Raw genomic sequence first — 10747 nt, 5'->3', positions numbered from 1 at the left:
CCTAAATCTTTTTTTGAAATGGCCTAGTGACTTTCTATTTAATGAATATTAGTGCATTTTATTTCGCAAATGTGATTTGTAATTATCAGAGCTGGACTGAAACCTCAGGAAGAGGTGATGAGTCCAAGACTGAACGCAATACTAAATGTATACTTAAATTTTCCAGAGCTGATGCTCCCTTTGCTACTTAAATTCCATGGTCAAAACAATAGATAGAATAAATATGAAAAAGAAGAATAGGAGATGGAAACAGAGAAAGAGAGACAGAGGTGAAGAAAGAGAGAGAGAAAAGAATGAGAGAGATTGAGAAGAAGCTTGGGAAAATGTTCAGTGGAAAATCTGTAGAAATGATGTAAGAGAAAGCAAAGGCAGGGATTGGAGTGAGGGGTGTATAACTGAGACTATAAAAACTCAGACAGAAAACTCACCATCAGAGCTGAGTTTGGGAGAAACTGCACAGACAGGACTCTAAAGTTAGACTCTCCTGATTTTTCACAAGGTAAGTTAAATATAAAAGCTGATAAAGAGTTAGGCTTTTTCCTTTTAACTGTTTTTTTTTAAGTTTTTGATTACTTTTCAAATGCTTTGATTATATCTTGATTTTGTTAAAATTAGAAATGTTTTGGGGAATATTATCCTCTCTAAAATGAGTAAAATACCTAAGATATTTTGTAATGTAAACTTAGGGTAGAGATAATTGTTTGCTCAGGCATTTTGTATTTATTATATTGTTTTTGCTTTTATATTCTATTTCAAAATAAAGAGAAAAGGAACTCAAAATAATGATCCTATAAGAGTGTTAGATATATTAATTTTGCTTTTATCAAATATGTCCAGTGTTAGGAAATTTTTAAAGTTACAAAGTGGCCTGATTCTAAAAACCTATTAGGTAGAAAAGAAAGTTTCTCTCTTATCTTTATTTCTGTTAAAATTAGAACTTAAGAAACATCCCTATATTAACCAAATTATATGCTCTATGTTCTTCAAACCTATACTATCCAGTGCTTTTATTCTTATGAACCCAAATAGGCAAATATGATACTAATAACCTAGTTTAAAATAGACTTAGGTCATGTTTATTCTTCAGTATTTGAAGTACTCTTGCTATTAATGATTGAATTAAGTGTTAATCTGAAACATATGCTTGAGTTCTGTTTAAGAAAAAATTTAAAATGTTGTTTCAAGTTTTGATCTGTGGAAACAGTGTACAGTCTACAAATTCAGTTCTAGCAAAACAAAATATGACTCTTTTGAATTCCAATTATAGGTTCCATAGGTTTAGGAAAGTGACTACTATGTATTTCTGAGTTATCTCTCTAGAAATTAGATAAACAATGATTTACGATGATTTCAGTGCTCAGGTAAGCTATAGAATTGATAGCAGTATATTTAATGGTCTCCCACAAACATCAGGCACATTTTGTGTCTTCTCTTTAATTTGGTATTACTCTTCAGCACTCTTACAGAACTTTTCTAAGGAGAACTTCCTGTAGATATGCATTCAAGTCTCCTCTTTATAAGTTAATTGAATGTGGCTTCATTCAGCAAGTTAATTTAGGTATTTAAGGTTATTTGCTTTCTCCCTTTATTTCTCAGGGTTCTTAACTGATTCTAATACAATGAATCATGGGCAATAAAGAAGCAGTTATGCTTAAAGACTAGGTTTGGGGACCTTAGGGGTGCAATTTTAATTTATTCAAATATTTTCACGATTTGAACATTAGTTAATAAAATTAGATTGGAACAGAACTCAAATTGAGCAGTCTCAAAATATTACCCCAACTCTGTCATTATGCAGTTATGCAGCTTCAGGCAAGCTTAAGCACAGAGTGGTGCTCCATTACATTTTGTTATCATTGAAAAAGACAGAAGAACTAAAAGTGCCAGTGGTACTGAATGTGAGAATGACCTGGGAAGCTCCCACATCTATCATTTTTCCCTATATTAGGGAATGAAGAATCAGTATCACAGAATCTTGGGGCTAATCCTTAGACATCATCTAATTTAACCTTCTTGCCAACAATTCATCCACTGTGATCTGTACCCACCAGACAATCTTTGCTTAGATTCCATGTTATCAGAGGAACACAAGCTTTGGAGTCAGGAGAACAGCCTTCTAATCTCAGTCCCAGCTTTATCAGCTTTTACACAGCTTCCCAGGGGCTTCCTTCTTTCCTAGTAAAACTAGAGTTTGTGTGTATACAAATGAGGAGACACAAGTTCCCTCCTTGCCCTGGGCACCTCTCTACATGGGCCAATTTCTATGTCCCTGAAGATCTCTCTGATTAGAGATGTTTTTAACTGAGTTCTCCTCCTTTCTCCAAATAATTCTCAGGGCACCTCACAGGAACAGTGGTTAGCATCACTGGCCAGTAATTACTGGTGCTTTGGTCGGCATGAACTGGCTGTTACTCAGTTTTGCCTTTTCTCCCTTATTGATGCCTCATCAGCTCTGGTCTCAGCACAAAGCACACACTCCCTCCAGAACCAACTCTTCTGCCATGCCTCCTTCTGCTTACCCCCTCTCCATCCATTTTATATCTCCCTTTCATCTCCTCTTGCTTAGACAAGTTAATTACCTTTGAGTCTGGCTCTCTCCATTTACTGAGACTGAAAGTGAAAAGTGAAAGTCTCTCAGTCGTATTCAACTCTTTGTGACCCCAAGGACTATACAGTCCATGGAATTCTCCAGGTCAGAATACTGGAGTTGGTAGCCTTTCCTTTCTCCAGAGGATCTTGCCAACCCAGTAATCCAACCCAGGTCTCCCACATTGCAGGTGGATTTTTTTCCAGCTAAGCCACAAGGGAAGCCCAACAATACTGGAGTGGGTAGCCTATTCCTTCTCCCAGGGATCTTCCCGACCCACAAATCAAACTGGGGTCTCCTGCATTGCAGGTGGATTCTTTACCAACTGAGCTATCAGAGAAGCCCTTACTGAAAATAGTAAATTCCAGTTGCTGATGATAGCCTCCTTCTTTTCTAAAACTCTATGTTCCTAAGATACAAGGCTCTAACCATTGTGAAAAATGCACCTTTAAAATATCAGCTGGGCCACCACTGATAACTTGGCTATTGGCCCACCAAGTAAGAGCTGTGGCTTTGCATGGTCCTCTCCAAGAGCCTTTCCATGGATTTCTCCATGACTTCCCTGTGTTCCCACATTGGTGGTTGAATTTCCTTGCAAAATCTGACTTGTCCATCCATGCCAGGGCACTAAGATGTTTAAACAGTGACATCTCTTCCTCTTCCTCTTCCATAGTCCATCCCTTCCTGACTGCTCCCATGTTTGTGTACAGTCCAGTTCCTGTAGTGAAGTCCTTAACTACCATAACAACCACGTTGGCTCCACTTGCATTACACAGCCTCACTATGCTATACTGTCAACGTTACAAAAACTGTAGGAAAACCATGACTCAACATAATTAGTGATTTTTTTTAAAAAAAATAAAATTAATAGAGATATTTTATGAACCATAAAACAAAATATAAATCATTTAAAATTCAATTAAAATTTTACTTTGGTTAATATAATAAGAGTTTGAAGAACAATTATATTTTAAGTATAACAGATTTTTCCCTTTGTTTTCTTTTCATTATGATATTGTTCATGCGTGCATGCTTGCTAAGTTGCTTTAGTCATGTCTGACTCTTTGCGACTCCATAGACTGTAGCTCACTGGGCTCCTCTGTCCATAGGATCCTCCAGGCAAGAATACTGGACTGAGTTGCAAGGGATCTGCCTGGCCCAGGGATCAAACTCACATCTCTTATGTCTCCTGCATTGGCAGTCAAGCTCTTTACCACTAGTATGACCTGGGAAGCCAGATATTGTTCATAGTTTTACACTAATATTTTAATAGAAGTATTATGGCTGAAATTAATGATAATACATAGTATACTATAACATTAAATGTTAAAAGTAATTGCCATTTATAACTCTTTAGTAAAATTTCCTTCCCTCAGTCAATATTATTTCATTATATTTTATTTTCTATCACTATTCTATAATTCTAGATTCCAACATCCAATTTTACTCCTTAAAGTGAACAAGAATAAAACTTTTTCATAAAAATAAAAGAATAAAAAGAATATTTTGACAAGTTGCCATTTTTAGAAGGCAATATCAGGATGTGGTGGTTTAGTCGCTATGCCATTTCCAACTCTTGCAACCCCAAGGACTGTAGCCTGCCAGGGTCTTCTTTCCATGGGATTCTCCAGGTAAGAATACTGGAGTGGGTTGTCATTTCCTTCTCCAGGGGATCTTCCCAACCCAGGAATGGAACCCAGGTCTCCTGCACTGCCGGCAGATTCTTTACCGACTGAGCTAGGAGGGAAGCGCCTAATATCAGGATAATAATAGCTATTATTTAATAAGTTATCACTTTATGCCTGTCCCTGTACCTGTATTATTTCTAGTCCTTACAATAAGCCTAAAAAGTAAGTTTTTGCCCCATTTTCCTGGTGAATATATTAAAAACAATGAAGCTAAGTAACATTTCCAGTCAAGAGTCATATTCAAGTCTGTGTAACTTAAGAACAACCAGTCTCTTTCTACTAACTCACTTTTCTTGGATTAGAAAGTATAACTACAATACCAGGAGTCAGGAGATGAGGAAGTAACCTGAGTTGGGTCAGTTCATCTATTAAAAAATAGAATTATAATATTTTCCATATAAATCATAGCTTGACTATTAGGAGGATGAAAGGAGATAGACAGATTTCAAAATAATAAAGTACCTTACAGACATAATCAACTGTACTTGAAGGAAATGAAAGAATTACAGGAAGAGTCTGCTCTTGCAGGAGGAAATCATTGGCTGGGCAGAGCCAGTGGCCAAGGAGTTTTCATCTCCGCCAGGCTGTGAGCAACTGGATGACAGAAAGAGTGTCTCATTCATGTTTATATCCCTGGTGCCTAATAAATAGCATGTACCTAATAAATGCATCTTGTTGAGTATTACAAAATATATTTTTGGCTTTTATTTATATTTTAGAGTATTTTTTCATCGATTATATTGTCTAATTTAATGTAATTGAAATGTAATTTACTATTTTATTAAATAGTATTCATACAGGCTAAGTCGCTTTGCTGCTTCTGCTGCTGCTAAGCCGCTTCAGTCGTGTCCGACTCTTAGCGACCCCATAGACGGCAGCCCACCAGGCTCCCCTGTCCCTGGGATTCTCCAGGCAAGAACACTGGAGTGGGTTACCATTTCCTTCTCCTAAGTCGCTTCAGTTAAGTTCAGTTCAGTCCAGTCGCTCAGTCGCGTCCACTCGGCTCCTCTATTCCTGGGATTCTCCAGGCAAGAATGCTGGAGTGGGTTGCCATTTCCTTCTCCAATGCATGAAAGTGAAAAGTGAAAGTGAAGTCGCTCAGTTGTGCCCGACTCTTAACTACCCCATGGACTGCAGCCTACCAGGCTTCTCCATCCATGGGATTTTTCAGGCAAGACTGGCGTGGGTTGCCATTGCCTTCTCCGGCTAAGTCAGTTTCAGTTCAATTCAGTCGCTCAGTCGTGTCTGATTCTTTGCGACCCCATGAATCGCAGCACACCAGGCCTCCCTGTCCATCACCAACTCCCGGAGTTCACTCAGACTCACGTCCATCGCGTCAGGGATGCCATCCAACCATCTCATCCTCTGTCGTCCCCTTCTCCTCCTGCCCCCAATCCCTCCCAGCATCAGAGTCTTTCCCAATGAGTCAACTCTTCGCATGAGGTGGCCAAAGTACTGGAGTTTCAGCTTTAGCATCATTCCTTCCAAAGAAATCCCAGGGCTGATCTCCTTCAGAATGGACTGATTGGATCTCCTTGCAGTCCAAGGGACTCTCAAGAGTCTTCTCCAACACCACAGTTCAAAAGCATCAATTTTCGGCGCTCAGCTTTCTTCATAGTTCATCTCTCACATCCATACATGACCACAGGAAAAACCATACCCTTGACTAGACGGACCTTTGTTGGCAAAGTAATGTCTCTGCTTTTCAATATACTATCTAGGTTGGTCGCTTTAGTTGTGTCCAAATCTGTGTGACCCCATGGACTATAGCCCCCCAGGTTCCTCTATCCATGGGACAGAGGCAAGAATTCCAAGCAAGAATACTAGAGCAGGTTGCCATGCCCTCCTTCAGGGAATCTTCCTGACTCAGGGATCAAACCCACGTCTCTCATGTCTCCTGCACTGGCAGATGTGTTCTTTACCACTAGCACCCCCTGGGAAGCCCATTAAATAGTATATGCAATTACAAAGTGGAGTAAAAAGTGAAGGAGGTGGTAATAGTCCATATTATCCTGATGCATATATATGCCATATTTAACTACATTTATCCAACTTTACTCTCTGAATGCCTTTTCATACCACATAAAAATGGCTTGTATCAAATGACCAAATAGCATGTGTATGTGCAAGTCTATCTACATTTCCCTGTCTCTAGTTTTGAAGATTCTTTTTTCTCCCATTATTAACTGTTAACAATCATACATGAAGTTCTCTTCTATTTCTAGAGGACATAATTTACTATGAAGAAATTTACAATATTTCAAGGATCAGAATGCAAATTAGTGTTTGATAAGGAGAAATCTTAAACTTTAATGGAATAATGATTAGGGAATAAGGACACATGTCCCTCTCATTAGAATGAGAATCTGTGATGTGAAATATGAACAGACATACCAGGAGTTTGGCATAACTTCATCACATATTATTGTAGGTATAAAAGTTGGGCAAATCTCTTCCCATGACTAAGCCTTAGTTTCCATATCACTTAGTATCTGTCCCTCCTTTCTGTTTACCTACCACAGAGGGCGGCTTCATTCATTCATTCTTTCAACACATAATACTGACTCCCTGCCAGGCATTATGTTGGGTGCTGAGATAAAATAGTGAACATGACATAGTTCCTGCCCTCAAGGAATTTACAGCAACATTTAAATAGTTTACTTATCTGGGCTTTTTAATAATGTGATCTTATAATATCATGGTAGGTTTCTAACTTCTTAAATGTGTGCAAGAAAGATACTAGCAGTATGGTTGAAAATTCAAAATGGAAAAAAAATTGAGGTTTAACAACAAAGTTTTATGATTTTGGAAGACAATAGTGTCTGAAAAAGAACAAAAATGGTGCCAGACAGAATAAAGTCACTTAACACATGTATACTAGTAAATTATCATTCTTCCTGATTTGTAGTACTCAGGGAAAGTCATTTTAAAATGCAGGTGTCTGCCACCTTAAGAACACCTCATCCATACACATCTGACTTTATAAGCAATTTGTTTTGGAGATGGGAAAATGCTTTATACTTCCACAAATAAGTTAAACTTGAAGAAGCATGAAACTGAGAGGCTGAAAGCATTACGTTGTTGTTCTGGCTCTTCTAACTGGCTTTGTGACTTCGGAAAATTGACTACAGCTGATGGAAGAACAATGAGAAATGAGAAAGAATGCATTCCTGACATTTTCATTTTTTTTTTTAAATGAAATGTTAAGTTTCTCAGTCTCAATTTGCACCTTCTTTTCAAAATCATACTCAATATATCAAGCAAATGCCCATCACACAATCTACTAAAAAGAGCAAATTTTACACAGAGAATTTTAAATAAAATAAACACCAAGTATTTCTCAGATGTATTTCAGTGAGAATGATATAGACAATGTATATGCTAGTGATAGAAGCAACCAGCTGTAGTTCAATTGCTCTTGGGTGAAAATCCTCAATGACTTTAAATTAAGTATTTGAGTTTAAGAGGATCTGAAACTAATACCCACTTCTGAAGTTCTAAGTGCCTTAGCCACGATTAGTTCTCTTGTTTGTGGAGCCAACTGCACCAAAGGTTGTGGCATGGCAGCACCAATAAAGGAGACATTCCAGCGTCCAAGTCTCTGCTTTCCAGCAGGAGAGTGTCTCAAGTACCTGGTTTCTTCCCTCATCAATGAAAACTAGAAACAACCTTAATGCCTGTTCGAATGTCATTCATTGAAACATTAAGATTATGCCTATAATGTCAAACTGTTCTGTATCCTCTTGATTTTTTAACATAGACTTTGCTGATTGACTTCAAAGATGGCCCCAAGTCCCCTAAGTCATTGTGGGTATAAGCTTTACTTTCCCTGGAAGGACTTGACTTCAAATACCTGCCTTGGGCTCAATAATAATTATTTTTATACAAAATGGTTTCAGGCAAAATTTAGAGTTTCCATTGAAAAATTTTACCTATGATAAAATAAGAATGATGCAGTGTTTTTTCACAGATAAATGTATATCTTTATACATTCTCAATAAAAATATTAAACATAAAAGTACATGTTTTATTGCTCTTGTTCAGCAAACAAGGCAAATCCATAATGATTTGTGCCATTTGTAAATTAAACAATTCTAAATTAAACAAATTTAATTAATTAAAATGTGAGATCATACATGAGGTTTATTAGACAACTTGACAGTTTAGGCATCTTGCTCAAGGTTAACTAGCACAACAAGGAGAATTATCCCTATCCTTCAAGTCTGATTCTGAGTTTTCCTCACCGTCACAGAAATATATGTTTTCTATATATATCTGAAATTTCCTATTATCAAAAAGTCTTACTTTTGTATTTAAAATTATTTTGTATTAATTTTGTATCCATTAATATATGAAGTAGGAAACAGCAGCCCACCCCAGTATTCTTGACTGGAGAGTCCCACGATCAGAGGAGTCTGGTGGCTATATACAGTCTATGGGGTTGGTGGAGTATAGTTCATGGGGTCACAAAGAGTCAGACACAACTGAAAAGACTGGGCACATCCACTAAAACTAAGACTTGTGAGTACTCTGAAAAGAGTCAAATGATTATTTTACCTTGATAGACACACTATTAATAACAAATACAGAGGAACAGGAACTCAGTCAAATCTTTAAATTTTTTAACATTATGTGATTTTAAAAAAATTTAGTCATTTTCTGGCTGCATCACGTCTTAGTTGCAGCATGCAGGATCTTAGTTGGGGAACACTGGCTGTGCCTGGGCAACACTAGTTGCCCCGAGGCAAGTGGGATCTTAGTTCCATGACCAGAGATTGAACCCACGTCCCTTGCATTGTAAGCTGGATTCTCAACCACTGGACTACCAGGGAACTCCCAACATTATGTGATTTTTTAAAATGTACAGCTAATAATGCATTAAATATTGCACAATCCTTTCTCTCACTCCCAAAAAGCAGACATAACTGCTGCATACCAGGGCATCTGGATCCTCCCTCAGCTCTAACATCTTTGTTTCTAAAGTGTGGGGGAACTGAGTATACTGTCTTAAGAATGATGAGAAAAAAAACTTGAAGTAAATATTTGAAAGTAAATTGATATAGCTTATTTCATCCCTTCTGTGCACCTTGAACATCTCTAAAATTGGAACACCTTACACTTGATTGCTGTTGTTGTTGTTTAGTCGCTCAGTCTTGTCTGACTCTTTTGCGACCCCATGAACTGTAGCCTGTCAGGTTCTTCTGTCCATACGATTTCCCAGGCAAGAACACTAGATCAGGTTGCCATTTTCTTCTCCAGGGGATCTTCCCAACACAGGGATCAAATTTGTGTCTCCTAAATTGGCAGACAGATTCTTTACCACTGAGACACAGGGATGCCCTTACACCTGATTGCATGTCATAACTTAATTGATAGCATTTTTTTCTTTCTTAAAATATACTTATAAAGTCGAATCACTGCAAATGAAATCTTAAAATCAAAGACTTGAAGGCCCTCTCTTTTCAGTTAGAAATACTTTAAATTAATGAGAAGTATTTTTATGTGAAAACCTAAATGCAAAGTCTTATGCATAGACCCGCCTGATTTGAGGGAGGGCAGAAAGGTTTTCTCAGCCAAACCTATACCAACAGCATACAGTGTCTGTGCTTCCATCAGAAAAGAGTCAGATTCAGCAACAGTCTTTACAAAAGCTAGAAGCAACTTTAGAGGTCATTTGCCCAAAATCATATGGTGAAATAACAGCCAAGCAAGAGCAGGGCCTGAGTCTCAGAACCCCTAGCTCAGGTCTCTATCATACAGACTTTGTGTTAACCGTTGTCCCTTAGATGCACCTTCACAGTAAGAAAAAAGGTAGTTACTCTATTATCTACTATGCTGGAAGCTTTCCTCCATTACTAAAATGACTCGGGTGAGCATGACTTTATGGAGAAGGATAAACGCTACACTGTAGAAGTAGCCTACAATATCGGGCTTCCCAGGTTACAATAGTGGTTAAGAACCCACCTGCCCAAGCATGAGACATAAGAGACTCCCTGGGTTGGGAAGATGCCCAGGAGAAGGGCGTGGCAACCCAGTCCATTATTCATGCCTGGAGAATCTCATGGACAGAGGATCCTGGGGGACTACAGTCCACAGGGTCACACTGAGTCGGACACAACCGAAGCAACTTAGCATGCAAAGGGTATGCTTTCGAATTTACTCTGCTTTTCAGTTTTACTGTGGGACCAAGGTGACCCACCACTTGCCTAGAAGACCATGCCTGTTTTCAGAGAAAGAAGGTTTGAGGAGTGTTATGTGCAGGCTCACAAGGCCATTTCCCAGTGACAGAACTAGGGACCTTTCACAACATGTCCTGTTAAATCTCACTTAAATGCCTGCCATGTCACAGTGGGAGAGGATTTTTAAGTTTAATTACTTTTTTAAGTACTTTATCTTTAATTAAGACTTTAATTTCTGTTGAAAGTAATGTGGGTAGAGTCTATTTTGTATATTTCCAATTAAGAAATTAGTA

General features: G+C 38.1%; 1 protein-coding gene across 1 annotated transcript in view; it reads left to right on the top strand.

Moving 5' to 3' along the window:
- Positions 1-294: 294 nt before the first annotated feature.
- The window catches only part of OSTN (osteocrin), a 36386-nt gene continuing 25933 nt past the window's right edge, over positions 295-10747 (top strand). The window contains exon 1 of the mRNA XM_010850696.1: positions 295-499. The gene's annotated coding sequence lies outside the window, so the exon portion shown is untranslated. The remainder of the gene's footprint in view (positions 500-10747) is intronic.

Source organism: Bison bison, unplaced genomic scaffold, assembly GCF_000754665.1.
Source record: "Bison bison bison isolate TAMUID 2011002044 unplaced genomic scaffold, Bison_UMD1.0 scf7180017864294, whole genome shotgun sequence".
Classification (NCBI taxonomy): domain Eukaryota; kingdom Metazoa; phylum Chordata; class Mammalia; order Artiodactyla; family Bovidae; genus Bison; species Bison bison.
This window is presented reverse-complemented; position numbering and strand designations above follow the sequence as displayed.